The following is a 16,142-nucleotide window of genomic DNA, read 5'->3' on the forward strand; positions in this document are numbered from 1 at the left end:
GGTCGCAAAGAGTCGGACATGACTGAACAACTGAATTGACTGAAAGGGGCCAGTGCAGACTAGGTCCTACAAACTCTGAGGAAAAACAAGCAAACCTCCCTTCCAGGATAGAACATCACTGAGAGGAAACTTCCAAGAAAAGAGTCAAAATTGAGCTGGATAGGGACAATGGAGGCAAAGGAAAATGAGTCCATATGTAGATGGTGGAGCAGAACAGTTAGAATCTGTCAGAAAGCATGTGCTCTATTTTCTAACATTTGTCAAAAACCACCAAAGAGGTTACTTGTACCAGCAGTTGAGATTCAGAGAAGCTGAACCACTAGGGTGTGTGTGTGTGTGTGTGTGTGTGTGTGTTTGATCAAGGGTTGCTGCTGCTACTGCTGCTAAATCACTTCAGTCATGTCTGACTCTGTGCGACCCCATAGATGACAGCCCACCAGGCTCCCCCGTCCCTGGGATTCTCCAGGCAAGAACACTGGAGTGGGTTGCTATTTCCTTCTCCAATGCGTGAAAGTAAAAAGTGAAAGTGAAGTCGCTCAGTCGTGTCCGACTGGCAGCGACCCCATGGACTGCAGCCTACTAGGCTCCTCCGTCCATGGGATTTTCCAGGCAAGAGTACTGGAGTGGGTTGCCATTGCCTTCTCCGGATCAAGGGTTAGGACTGTGTAAATCTGACATCCTTGCACATCAGTCTGAGATTTGTGGGGCAGGCAGTCAGGAAGGAAGGAGGCACGTGCAGTGGGGAAGAAAAAGAACCAGCTGGAACTTTGTCAAATGGACTGAAATCCATGCAGAGCTTGTTGCCTTTGAAACTGGCAGTGTGGGCGTCCTGCAGAAGCCAAGGCCCTTTGTCATGAGCTGGAGTTGAAGCTGAGAGAGGGTCCAGGGGAAAGTGGGACCCAGCCTCTGCTTCACACAAACTGAAGTGAGTCATCATATCAGGAACAACACATAGGAGCTCCAAATTGGTTCTTGTTTCACCCTCACCTTCCCAGTCTCCCCCAAGATTCTCCTTATTACAACAGGAAAAACAACGAAGGGAATTCTAGGAAACAGTTTGGCCTTGTCAAGTAAACATGTTAAAAGTCACCACAGTACTTGAGGGCTGTGATATTCATAAACTTTCTAACTTTCCCCTGTTGATTTCATGTTGATTTCATGTCCACACACTGAAAGGGAAAGGATAAGTCAGACAGTTAATATGTAAAAAATATATCAAAAGGTTACCAGAAAGACATTTTGATAAAAAGATCAAAAATATACAAACAGACAAATTCTATATCTTAACATTTAAAAATAAATCATTAAGAAAATGATATAAGAGATGAAAGAGCATAAATTCAAGGGACAATATTTTTGAAACCACATCTTATAAATAAACATGACACAAATAAATATAGCAGGTTATGTCTTAGGAGAAATGGGAAAGGAAAGGGATAATTTAACATTTTAAAAAGAAGATATATAAAGGATTTGAGTGAAAGTGAGATTATAAATGACCACCACCACAAAAACCAAACATGAAGACCAAAGAAGAAAAACCAAAACATGGGACTAAAACAAACACTAAGGATTGTACTTTAAATCTATTTAAAAAACAGGATTGAAAAACAAAATGTGAAGATATGCTACCTACCTGGGAAAGCCAACTCAGAACAACCAATAAGGCATAGGCTAAAGCATTGGATTTTAAGAAGAAGGAAATATCCTTTGGGTACCTAGGAAAAAAGAAGATAGATAAAAGTTGACATAAAACAGAAAGAAAATTATATTATCATCAGAACTTTTAAGATTAGCATCTTGTGTGAGAAGAAAAGGAGTAATATATGTAAAGATATGCAAATTTAAGAAAATTTGAAGGACTTCTCTGGTGGTCCCTTAAGACTCTGCACTTCCAATGCAGGGGATGCAGGTTTAATTCCTAGCTAGGGAACTAAGATCCCATATGCTGCAAGGAGCAGTCAACAAATAAATAAATATTTAAAAATTTTGAGCCAACAATTATATATCGAGGCAAACTGACTCTCAAATATAAAAGAAAAAATTTGCCATCAATATGCAAAAATTATAGAATATTCTTCCATGAGTCCTTTCTTAGGAATGGACTGAAGAATGATCTTTAGATATTAAATATTACTGGAGAGATACTGGCATAAATATTGGGGGTGTGTGTTATTATTTCATATGCAGAACTAAGATTAAATATGAGATTCAAAGGAGAGAGTACAGAATGTAATAGCTATAGGCTTTGACAATGTATATCCGGTAGAACTTTATTGAAGGGAAGAGAATATGAAAAAAACACAAAAAAGCGATTTAAAAATGTTTGTAGTAGGAGTGATGGTGACAGTGTTGGTATCCTCTGAATACTCTTATTGAGTACCTATGTATTCTTTCTAATTTTATTATCCCTAGTGCTTCTGTGAACTAGGTTTCCTAGGAGCTGCAAATGTAAGACAAAAAATCTTAAGTAAACACCTTACAATGTGGAATGTTTAAACTCGAGGCATTTTATCATAGATATAGATTAGTTCAGTTCAGTTCAGTCACTCGATCGTGTCCGACTCTTTGCGACCTCACAGACTATAGCACACCAGGCTTCCCTGTCCATCATCAACTCCTGGAGCTTGCTCAAACTCGTGTCCATTGAGTCAGTGATGCCATCCAACCACCTTATCCTCTGTCATCCACTTCTCCTCCTGCCTTCAATCTTTCCCAACATCAGGGTCTTTTCCAAGGAGTCAGTCTTCGCATCAGGTGGCCAAACTATTGGAGCTTCAGCTTCAGCATCAGTCCTTCCAATGAATATTCAGGACTGATTTCCTTCAGGATGGACCGGTTGGATCTCCTTGCTGTCCAAGGGACTCTCAAGAGTCTTCCCCAACACCACAGTTCAAAAGCATCAATTCTTTGGTGCTCAGTTTCTTTATAACCCAACACTCACATCCATACATGACTACTGGAAAAACCATAGCTTTGACTAGACAGAGCTTTGCCAGCAAAGTAATGTCTCTACTTTTCAATATGCTGTCTATGTTGATCATAGCTTTTCTTCCAAGGAGCAAGTGTCTTTTAATTTCATAGCTGCAGTCACCATCTGCAGTATTTTGGAGTCCAAAAAAAATAAAGTCTCTCACTGTTTCCTTTGTTTCCCCATATATTTGCAATGAAGATATGGGACCAGATGCAATGATCTTTTTTTGAATGTTTAGTTTTAAGCCAGATTTTTCACTCTCCTCCTTCACCCTCATCACGAGGCTCTTTAGATCCTCTTCACTTTCTGCCATAAGGGTGGTGTCATCTGCATTTCTGAGGTTATTGATATTTCTCCCAGCAATCTTGATTCCAGCTTGTGCTTCATCCAGCCTGGCATTTTGCATGATGTACTCTGCATATAAGCTAAATAAGCAGGGTGACAATATACAGCCTTGATATACTCCTTTCCCAATTTGGAACCAGTCTGTTGTTCCATGTCTTGTTCTAACTGTCACTTCTTAACCTGCACACAGATCTCTTAGGAGGCAGGTCAGGTGGTCTGGTATTCCCATCTCTTGAAGAATTTTCCACAATTTGTTGTGATCTACACAGTCAAAGGCTTTGGTGTAATCAATAAAGCAGAAGTAGATGTTTTTCTGGTATTCTCTTGCTTTTTCAATGATCCAATGGGTGTTGGCAGTTTGATCTCTGGTTCCTCTGCCTTTTCTAAGTCCAGCATGAACATCTGGAATTTCACAGTTCATGTACTGTTGAAGCCTGGTTTGGAGAATTTTGAGCATTAACTTACTAGCGTGTGCTGCTGCTGCTGCTAAGTTGCTTCAGTCCTGTCCGACTCTGTGCGACCCCATAGACGGCAGCCCACCAGGCTCCTCTGTCCCTGGGATTCTGCAGGCAAGAATACTGGAATGGGTTACTAGCGTGTGAGATGCGTGCAATTGCGTGGTAGTTTGAACATTCTTTGGCATTGCCTTTCTTTGGGATTGGAATGAATACTGACCTTTTCCAGTCCTGTGGCCACTGCTGAGTTTTCCAAATTTGCTGGCAAATTGAGTGCAGCACTTTCACAGCATCATCTTTTAGGATTTGAAATACCTCAACTGGAATTCCATCACCTTCACTAACTTTGTTCCTAGTGATGCTTCCTAAGGCCCACTTGACTTTGCACTCCAGGATGTCTGACTCTAGGTTAGTGATCACACCATCATGATTATCTGAGTCATGATGATCTTTTTTGTATAATTCTTCTATGTATTCTTGCCACCTCTTCTTAATATCTTCTGCTTCTGTTAGGTCCATACCATTTCTGTCCTTTATTGAGCCCATCTTTGCATGAAATGTTCCCTTGATATTTCTAATTTTCTTGAAGAGATCTCTAGTCTTTCCCACTCTATTGTTTTCCTTTATTTCTTTGCATTGATCACTGAGGAAGGCTTTCTTATCTCTGCTTGCTTTTCTATGGAACTCTGCATTCAAATGGGTATATCTTTCTTTTTCTCCTTTGCCTTCAGCATCTCTTCTTTTCTCAGCTATTTGTAAGGCCGCCTCAGAGAACCATTTTGCCTTTTTGCATTTTTTTTTCTTGGGGATGGTCTTAATCCCTGCCTCCTGCATAATGTCACGAATCTCCGCCCATAGTTCTTCAGGCACTCTGTCTATCAGATCTAATCCCTTGAATCTATTTCTCACTTCCACTGTATAATCATAAGGGATTTAATTTAGGTCATACCTAAATGGTATAGTGGTTTTCCCTACTTTCTTCAATTTAAGTCTGAATTTGGCAATAAGGAGTTCACGACTTGAGCCACAGTCAGCTCCCACTGTTGTTTTTCCTCACCATATAGATCTTCTCCATCTTTGGCTGCAAAGAATATAATCAATCTGATTTTAGTATTGACCATCTGGTGATGTCCATGTGTAGAGTCTTCTCTTGTGTTGTAGAAAGTGGGTGTATGCTATGACCAGTGCATTCTCTTAGCAAAACTCTGTTAAGCCTTTGCCCTGCTTCATTTTGTACTCCAAGGCCAAACTTGCCTGTTACTCCAGGTATCTCCTGACTTCCTAATTTTACATTTCAGTCTCCTATAATGAAAAGGACATCTTTTGGGGGTATTAGTTCTAGAAGGTCTTGTAGGTCTTCATAGAATCATTCAACTTCAGGTTCTTCAACATTACTAGTTGGGGCATAGACTTGGATTACTGTGATACTGAACGATTTACCTTGGAAATGAACAGAGATCATTCTGTCTTTTTTGAGATTGCACCCAAATACTGCATTTCAGATTCTTTTGTTGACTGTAAGGGCTATTCCATTCCTTCTAAGGGATTCTTGCCCACAGTAGTTGATACAATGGTCATCTGAATTAAATTTGCCCGTTCCAGTCCATTTTAGTTCACTGATTCCTAAAACGTCGATGTTCACGCTTGCCATCTCCTGTTTGACCACTTCTGATTTACCTTGATTCACGGACTGAAAATTTCAGATTCCTATGCAATATTGTTTTTTACAGCACCAGACTTTACTTCCATCACCAGTCACATCCACAACTGGGCGTTGTTTTCACTTTGGCTCTGTCTTTTTGTTCTTTCTGGAGTTATTTTTTTATCCTTCTCCAGTAGTCTCTTGGGCACCTACCAACCTGGGGAGTTCATCTTTCAGTATCATATCTTTTTGCCTTTTCATACTCTTCATGGGCTTCTCAAGGCAAGAATACTGAAGCGTTTGCCATTCCCTTCTCTAGTGGACCACGTTTTGTCAGAACTTTCCACCGTGACCCATCCATCTTGGGTGGCCCTACACGGTATGGCTCATAGTTTCATTGAGTTAGACAAAGTTGTGTCCATGTGATCAGTTTGATTGATAGATATAGATAAGTAGATGACAGGTATATAGACAGATAGATAGGTGGATGATAGATTGATGGTAGATAGTTGTTAGGTAAAGAGAAGATAGATGATATAGACAGACAGATGATAGATAGAGAGATAGACAATAGATGATAAGGAAAGATAGACGATAGATATATACACTAAATAACGTTCATTGAGTAAGTCTAAAAATAATATTTCCAACTAAATGACATGAGAGCTTCATAGAGAAATGGCTGAAATGAATGATTTGATTTCTGGGACAGGAAGAGGACAAGATGAGCATGTGAGTTTAGAATATCTTGTTGTAACAGGGACCATGGGCATTATCAAAGACTAGAAGGGTTGTTTTAAAGAGACTTGGGGGTCAAGTTGGAGAATCTCCCACTTAGCAAAGATAGGGCAATTGGAGCATCAGTAAGGTTATGTCATAGATAGATGGAGACAAACCGAAGAGATGCAAATCATCTAGGTCCTCCAAGAAGCAGATGCTGAGGCAGAATAAAATGTGCAATGCTTTCATTGGAAGAAATGGACAAGTGAGGGAAAATGTATAGTGAAAGAGGAGTCTGGGAGAACTATCAAACTGCAGTGTAAATTTGATCCCAGGTGCAGAGAGAAGGGAAGAAAGTTGGGTGGCGGAGTCCTAGACTACTACTCAGGAAGGTTCCGCAAGCCCACTGGGAGACCTCAAGACAAAGGTTGTCTGAGAATTTCAATGTCTCCCAGGATAGGGTCTTATAGGAGTGAGGAACAGCCTTTCAAAAGCTTGTTTTCAGCACATACAGGGAGACAGAATTCACACTTCTTGTAGCTGGAACCCTTGGTGAATTATGCTACCTAATCTTGGAGGTCTGCATGCTCTCTCTCTCTCAACCTCTCCATCTCTTTCCATTTCTTTCTCTCTTACCTAATTAACTAACTCTGTAGAATATGAAGGAAATCAGTTCTTTATTTTGCAAACTCATTTAAAAAAGGAAAGACTTAAACATATTTACTGCCTAGGAAACCAAAGGACAGAAATGGAAATATACTTAAACAAAGAATGAACAATAGAATTAGAGCATCTCCATCTTGCAACACATTCAAAATCTAAGCACTTCCCACCAAGAATCTATGGCTGTCAACCACAATAAAGTAGATAACTAGACCACAATATGCCCCTTGAAAATGAACTCCACAGTATCTATGATGTAATCTTCCTCCTGAAGTAAAATCTGAGTCAGATTGTTTATACTCATTTATCACTTTGCAGGAAATCTAGAGGACAAATAAAATGTGAAATTAAAGCATAGAAATGCAATCAGCAAAATCTTAGCTGCCCAGAATTGGTTTTGTCAACAGAAGATGTTCAATGTTAAAAAGATACAGAGGGGTAACAGACATATTTTTGAGAATCAGGCTAAGCTATACTATAGTGTTTAGTATACTCAACTAGGGCTCCTCAACTAGGTAATAAAACTACAATTAAAAGTAATAAAAGAATTTCCATAAAATCTAGAGCAGTAGTTATTCTTGTTACGGGAAGGCAGTGCTCACTTTGAGGAAGAGGTTTGAGGCTTCTGGGGTTGCTGCCAAGTTCTATCTGACTTATGGGTGTGATTAAAAGGACATTCATCTTATAAAACTCTTTAAGTGGTACATTTTCTCCAAGCTTTTTTCTGTATTTGTGTTATTTTGATCAAAAAATTCAAAATTTGGTAGGAAAACAGAGATGTATACTTAACAACAGGATCTTACCACATACAGATACTCACTAAAATAACTATCAGTACTAATGATGTATATTCATAAAAGTAGCAAACATAGAGGGAAAGCAATTGAACTAAGAAACAATATATTTGTAAAATTAGCCAAGTATTGCCTACATAAATTATGTTGATAACCTTAACTTAAGAGTAGGTGTGAAAGTAATTTTCTAGATCCAGTTCCAGGCAAGATGGAGTAAACACAGGCTCATCTTCCCATCTCACTGAACACCAATTATAAAACCTGAACAGAAGGAAGAGGCAGCATTCTGAGAACTCTGAAAAGTAAACAACAGCAGGCAGATCAAAGGAAATCTCCAGAATTCAAAATACCAATAAACTGGCAGTGAGTTTACCATTTTTCCTTGGATATTCCCAGTCTGAAATGGATGCACTTTGAAAATCTGGCTTGAGCACTGTAGTGCACACAGAGAGCCCAGCATAACCCTCCAGCCGGGCTCAAAGATCAGAAAACAGAAATGCATGAAAAGCAAGAGAAACCCCCCATTTTCTCTCTCTAACTTTCTGGTTCTTGCACCCTAGCCCCCAGGTAACTGTGAAACGGAGGTAGCAGCAGCAAACAGACACAGCAATGGAGAATTGCAAGAGCTAAATCTCTGTAGGAGGGAATCTTCCCCTAGCATGTGTTGTCCCTACCCTTCTAAGAGGGCAGGGTTGTTGTTTTTCTCTCCATTATCCATTATATGGGCCTTGTATGTGGAATCAAGGAACAATCATAGAACTGAGTAGTTCTGGCCGAGGAACTGAAAAGGGGAACTGTAGGGACCAGAAAAAGTACTGGAGAGGCAGCAGAGAGATGAGCTTGGTAAAGTGAACCCATCAATCTTTTTATGACTTCTTATATTCACTTCTAACCTGCACACTCATGGATCTGATCCCAATCAGCACACCAACCCTGAGAAGTGAGATAGCCAGTTGATCTATGCCCAGATCCTTGATGACCACTGGGCAGCACAGTTCCAGGACAAATTTGAATAGCACCAAAAGGCTTGCAAAACTGACCTGCCATTGAAACCACAGCCTATAGAAAGCAAAAACATACATATCTTCTTTCTTCAAAGGATTTAAACAAGACCCAAGGTCTCACAAAACATTTCAAAGTTTATAGGATAAAATCCAAAACTATTCAGAACATGAAGAATCACACCAAAAAACCTCCATTAGAAAGGACAATAAGCAGATGATAATGAGGTGTTGGCATTATCTGATAAGTCTTCAAAGCAAGTATTAAAAATATGTTCAGATGAGACAGATGAATGGATTAAGAAGATGTACATATATACAGTGGAATACTACTCAGTCATAAAAAAGGATGAAATATTGCCATTTACAGCAACATGGATGGACCTAGAGATTATCATACCAAGCAAACTAAATCTAAGAAAGAAAGATAAATACCATATGATACATGTATATGTGGAATGTAAAATTTGACACAAATGAACTTAACTACAAAACAGAAACAGACTCACAAACACAGAGAAGAGACTTGTTGCCAAGGGAGCATGGGGAGGTATGGATGGAGAGTCTGGGATTAGCAGATAAAAACTATTACATATATAGTGGATAAAAAACAAGGTCCTACTCTATAGCACCATGTTTTTAAAGTATTTTAAGAAAGAACTATTAACCAGAATTCTATATCTAATGAAATATATTTCAACTATAAATGAATGACAGGGAATAGTTATCTTTTATCCAGAAAATGAATTATTTCTTCAGTGGATATAGGGTTATTGATTTATATTTATTTTATATCAACAGAATGGAGCTGGTTCCTCTTTTAGAGTTTCCATTTAATAGGTATTCCATTTAATATGTAATATGTACATATGGTAAACATTTAATACTTTTACCATATGTAACTTGTATATCAATTAAAAAGGTAAGACACAAAACAAAAAAGTAGACCAGTAGATTATTTTAAACATCAAAAATACTAGATTTAGACAGAAAATGCTAGACATAAAAAATACTACACATAATTGAAAAACATATCAATTGAACTATATGAAGGCCAGGAAATTTTATTTGTCAAAATAGGTCTTCAGAGAGTGAAAAGGAATCCATAGAGAGGAACAAAGGATCAATATCCAGAATAAATACGAAATTCCTTCAAGTAAATAGGAAAAATAGATCTATTCACTAAAAATGGGCAAAAAAAAAAAAAAACCAATAACCTCTGAACAGGTGCTTCATGAAAGAGGATATTTAAATAGTTAATAAATTGATGAAAAAGTTCTAAACCTCATTAGTTAGCAGAGAAACTGGTAACTAATACCATCAAAAATGTTTCCAACAAAAGCGATAAAGGAGATGGAGTAACCATATTTGATAGACATAAACCCATCCGCTGAAAGATCAGTTATAAAAATGTTCACAAAAGTATCACTTTTAATTGCTCCAAACTGGAAAATACTGTTTGCTGTTGTTCTGTCGCTAAGTCACGTCCAACTCTTTGAGACCCCTTGGACTGCAGCATGCCAAACTTCGCTGTCCTTCACTATCTCCCAGAGTTTGCTCAAATTAATGCCATTGAGTCCATGATGTTATCTAACCATCTCATCCTTTGACACCCCCTTCTGCCCAATTAGCATTAGAAGAATATTTGGTACAGTCTTTTGATGAATTACTACACAGTCAAGAAATCACACTGTTCATGGAGTTCTCAAGGCTAGAACAGTGGAGTGGTTTGCCATTCCCCTCACAAGTGAACCAAGTTTTGTCAAAAGTCTCCACCATGGCCTATCCAGGTGGCTCTGCACAGCATAGCTCATGGCTTCATTGAGTTACACAAGGCTGTGGTCCATGTGATTATTTTGGCTAGCTTTCTGTGACTGTGGTTTTTGTTCTGGAGTCTGTGGGATTGTAGTTCTTGCTTCTTCTGTCTACCGTCTGATGGATGAGGATAAGAGGCTTGTGCAAGCTTCCTGATGGGAGAGACTGCCTGCGGGAAGAACTGAGTCTTGCTATGGGGGGCAGGGCTATGCTCAGTAAATAAATATCAACAACCTTATATATATAGATGATACCACTTTAATGGCAGAAAGTAAAGAGGAACTAAAGAGCCTGTTGATGAAGGTGAAAGGGGAGAATGAAAAAGCAGGCTTAAAACTCAACACTCAAAAAACGAAGATCATGGCATCCAGTCCCATCACTTCATGGCAAATGATAGGGAAAAGTGGAAACAGTGACAGATTTTATTTTCTTGGGCCCCCAAATCCCTGTGGACAGTGACTGTAGCCACAAAATTAAGATACTTGCTCCTTGGCAGAAAAGCTATGACAAACCTAGACAGCATATTAAAAAGCAGAGATATCAGTTTGCTGACAAAAGGTCTGTATAGTCAAAGCTACTGTTTTTCCATTTGTCATGTATAGAAGTAAGAGTTGGACCATAAAGAAGTCTGAGTGCCAAAGAATTGATGTTTTTGAACCATGGTGCTGGAGAAGACTCTTGAGAGTCCCTTGGACTGCAAGGAGATCAAACCAGTCAATCCTAAATGAAATCAACCTGAATATTCATTGGAAGGACTGATGCTGGAATTGAAGTTCCAGTACTTTGGCCACCTGATATGAAAAGCGGACTCATTGGAAAACACCCTGATGCTGGCAAAGATTAAGGGTAGGAGAAGGGGATGACAGAAAATGAGATTGTTGGATGGCATCACTGACTCAATGGACATGAGTTTGAGCAAACTCCAGAATATAGTGAAAGACAGGGAGGCCTGGAGTGCTGCAGTTCATGGGGTCACAAAGAGTCAGATATGATGTAGCTACTGAACAACAGAAAGAGAATCAATGAACTACAACTGCGTGCCAAAAGATATAGATGAATATTATAAATATAAAACTGACCAAAATTACCAGACAAAATGAGAGTTCACTATTCAATCACATTTATACAAAATTCAAAATATGCAAAACTGTCTATGATGTTAGAAGTCAAGATGATATTACCCTTTGATGGATAGAAACTGGAATGCAGCAGAAAAAATTTCTTTTGGGGTGCTGGCAATATTCTTTTTCTTAACTTCAATAAGGTTAAGAAAGCTTAACTTTATTAAAGTTCACAAATGTGATTTTTTCTGTTTTTATTTTGTGTTTTCATTTTAAAAGTTACAAAAATGAAATTTTCCTGATGAAGAAAACACAAAACTACATGGCTTCACCAGCAATTTTTTCTAATGATTTGGGGAGAAAATAACAGAAAGCTTACACATATTCTGAAATGAGGAATAATTTCTGACTTACTTTGTGAAGTTGACAAAAGATATATGCCAAAAGTATACATGTAAATCCATGGCTGATTCATGTCAATGTATGACAAAACCCACTACAATATTGTAAAGTAATTAGCCTCCAACTAATAAAAATAAATGGAAAAAAAAAAAAAACCAAAGGCATACAACTTTACAGGAGAATCCTTTGTTAAAAATTCTAAAGGAAATATTCAGTGAAAAAAAATTCAACAATATTTAAAAAAATAATAATAACTAAGATTAGGTCACTTTTCTGGACTAGAAAGTATGAAGGAATATGCTAATGGTGTGTCTTTATAGACACACACACTTCTACTTGTGAAGCAGTTTTAATTCTAAAACTCTAAGAGCTGATGAAACTCACCAGCCATTAGATGAATAAAGATTCAGCAGAGGGTAATACAGCCCGTCCTGATTACTGATCTAGGGGCATTTTTAGCATGATAGACCTGGTTTGTATGAAGAGGGCAGGGCAACCCACGCCAGCATCCTCACCTGGAGAATCTCATGGACAGAGGAGCCTGATGGGCTACAGTCCATTGGGTTGCAAAGAGTCAGACACAACTGAACACGCATGTACACTTGGTTTGCGTATCATGTTTATTTTATTTTATTTTTTTTCATGTTTATTATAAATAAATCTGCAGTTGATAGGCTGCATCTTCACTGAACAATGTAAGTTAGTCACATAGCTAGAATGAGGCCACCCAAGTTGCAGGATACAAAAGCTGAGTGATACACAGCTATTTTCCTGTGCTGACTTGTCCCTATTCATCACTGTGAAGCTAGAATTCATGCTACACAGGAGAAGAGTGCTCAGGGGACTGAGTGGAAGGAGTCAGGGCCTCCAGACATTGCTGCACTGTATATCATAGCTCTTGCTTCACATCTTCTATAACCATTAGTAAACTTGATGCTGGACAAGACTGTAACTTCATACAGGTTTGATCGTACTATGGGCCTTTGTTTTAGGCATAGGGTTACTTTAACAATAGAGTAATATGAATGCCTTTGGCTAATCATGTTAATGCATGGCAGAAACCAGCACAAAATATTATAAAGCAACTATCTTCCAATTAAAAATAAATAAACTAAAAAAATAATAAAAAGTCAGTGTACTTCAAAATATTAGAAATAAAGGAGAAAACAATACCAGCTTAATAAATGCTAAACAAAGATATAATCCCATACCGATTTGCTATTTTTTAAAAAATCTTATCTTAGTAGGAATAGAAGGGAATTTTCTTCTTGTGTAAAGGATGATATACATGTATTAAAAAAAGGAAACACAATGAAACAAAAAGCAACAATAACAGATAACATTTTCATTAACGGTTGTTGTGAGTTGAATTCTGTCCCTGAAAAAATACGTTGAAATCCTAACCACTATCCAACTTGCAAATGTGACATTATTTGTAAATAAGGTCTTTGCAGAAGTAACAAAATGAAAATGAGAACACTAATGTAGGGCCTAATCCAATATGATTAATGTCCTTATAAGAAGAGGGAAATCTGGGCACAGACACACAGAGTGAACACTATGTGATGACATGGGCAGAGACTGGAGTGATGAGTTGCAGGCCAAGGGACATCATAGTGGCCAGCCACCACCAACACTAAGCTCAACACCAGCAAGATGCAGGGAGGATTCTATGGAGAATTTCAGAGGGAACATGCTAACACCTCAGTTCAGTGTTCCAGCCTCCAGAACTACGAGTTAATCGATTCTGGTGTTCCAAGTTACCCAGTTTTTGGTGCTTTGTTGTGGAAGTCCCAGAAAATGATGCAGTGGTAAATTATTGAGGGCCTTCTGCTCAAGATCAGGAATGAGACAAGACACTGTGTTCCCCCTTGCATTAAATATTGAATTGGGGGGTCATGGCATCCGGTCCCATCACTTCATGGCAAATAGATGGGGAAACAGTGGAAACTGTGGCTGACTTTATTTTTCTGGGCTCCAAAATCACTGCAGATGGTGACTGCAGCCATAAAATTAAAAGACGCTTACTCCTTAGAAGAAAAGTTATGACCAACCTAGACAGCACATTAAAAAGCAGAGACATTACTTTGCCAACAAAGGTCTGTTTAGTCAAAGCTATGGTTTTTCCAGTGGTCATGTATGGATGTGAGAGTTGGACTATGAAAAAAATGGAGCGCCGAAGAATTGATGCTTTTGAACTGTGGTGTTGGAGAAGACTCTTGAGAGTCCCTTGGACTGCAAGGAGATCCAACCAGTCCATCCTAAGGGAGATCAGTCCTGGGTGTTCATTGGAAGGACTGATTTTGAAGCTGAAACTCCAATACTTTGGCTTCCTGATGTGAAGAGCTGACTCATTTGAAAAGACCCTGATGCTGGAAAGATTGAGGGCAGGAGGAGATTGAGATGGATGAGATGGTTGGATGGCATCACCAACTTGATGGACATGGGTTTGGGTAGACTCCGGGAGTTGGTGATGGACAGGGAGGCCTGGCGTGCTGCGGTTCATGGGGTTGCAAAGAGTTGGACATGACTGACTGAGTGACTGAACTGAACTGAACCTAGTGAAATGTGTCAAGAAAAAGATATAGAAGAATATGAATTTATGAATTAGAAAGAAAAGTTTAAAACTGATTTGGCAGTTGTTATGGCTACGTCTATTTGAAAAAATCTACAAAAAACTGTATGAGACCAATATCCAGATATCAAATATATTTCTACACATGCCACAGTTACACAATGAAATTTTTAAAAATATTGCTTTAATAGCATAAAAACATCAATATTTATTATGAATGATTCCTGTAAAGTTTTCCAACATTTATTCACTGAGAATTATAAAATACAGTTGATGTTTAAATAACATTGGTTTCAGCTGTGCAGTCCACTGAGACACAGATTATTTTTCAGTACAAACTACAGTCTTACACCACCACATTTGGCTAAATCTGCAGATGGGGAACCATGACTATGGGGGGAAAATTTTAAAGTTATATATCAGTTTGTGATTGTCAGGAGGGTTTGCACACTTAACCCTCATACCGTTCAAGGGTCAGCTACATTATTGAGAAAAATTAGAGAAGATTTAAATAAATCAGAAAAAACATCATGTTCACAGATAAAGAACCATAAAGTAAGACACAGATTTGGTCTAAATATTCCACAGAATTCCCCCCAAATTATAAAATGAATCGCAATTGTATTAAAGTAAAAAGGGCCAGGAATACCCAAGGTAATTTAAAAGTATTCCTAAAAGGGTAGAAAATGTATGCTACCAAGTACATAAACCTAATCAACATTAGAATAGTTGAGAAAGTGATGTTGGTACAAGATCGGAGGTACACTTATATACTGTCATCTTATGTACAAAGGTGATGTGGCAATACAAGGAGAAAATTACCCTTTTATTAAATGGTACTGGATCAGTTGACTATCCATAGAAAATTATAAATCTCTATTCCTACCTTGGACTTCCCTGGTGGCTCAGTGGTAAAGACACAGCCTGCATTGCAGGAGATGCGGGTTTGATCCCTGGGTTGAGAAGATCTCCTGTAGAAGGAAATGGCAACCCACTCCAGTATTCTTGCCTGGAAAATTCATGGACAGAGGAGCCTGCTGGGCCACAGTCCGTGGGGTAACAAAAGAGTCAGATGTGACTTAGCAACTAAACAACAACAATACTCCTACCTTATCTCATAGCATACACAAAAGTTAATTCCAGATGGATACAAAATTAAAGAAAACATTGGATGATATCTTTATGACCTTGGGATAGGCAAAGAAAAGAAAGTAGGGCACCAAAAATGCAAACTGTAGTTGGAAACGTTGACAAATTGGACCACACTAAGATTAAGAACATCTGTTCCTCAAAAGATAGAATTAAGAAACTAAAAATGAAGCCACAGAGTTGTAAGAAATGTTTGCAATATAGATGTCTGACTAAGGACCCATATCCTGAACAAATAATGAATTCCTACAAGTAACAAAGAAAAGGCAGACAATCCAATAGAAAAAGGGGCAAAAGTCTTAAAAGTTACTTCAAAGAAAGGATATTCAAAATATCAATAAACACATGAAAAGCTGTCCAACTTTCTTAGTCATCAAAGAAATGCAAATTAAAAGCTGCAATGAGATCAAATTATCCATAAGCCAGAATGTCTGAAATTAAAGACAAGTGGATGAGTATGCAAAGTGAGTAGATCGCCCATGCATTGTGGTAGGAGTATAATTAGACTAAGCACTTTGGGAAATTGACAGTATCTAGTAAAGCTGA

General features: G+C 38.3%; 1 long non-coding RNA gene across 1 annotated transcript; it reads right to left on the bottom strand.

Moving 5' to 3' along the window:
* Window positions 1–624: 624 nt before the first annotated feature.
* Window positions 625–15,375, bottom strand: LOC122419667. The gene is made up of 3 exons (XR_006262955.1): window positions 15,334–15,375; window positions 1,637–1,718; window positions 625–1,169 (listed from the first exon to the last, which is right to left on the bottom strand). It is a non-coding gene; the product is annotated as an uncharacterized LOC122419667 (long non-coding RNA).
* Between the last annotated feature and the right edge of the window lie 767 nt (window positions 15,376–16,142).

Source organism: Cervus canadensis, chromosome 17 (assembly GCF_019320065.1).
Source record: "Cervus canadensis isolate Bull #8, Minnesota chromosome 17, ASM1932006v1, whole genome shotgun sequence".
Classification (NCBI taxonomy): Eukaryota; Metazoa; Chordata; class Mammalia; order Artiodactyla; family Cervidae; genus Cervus; species Cervus canadensis.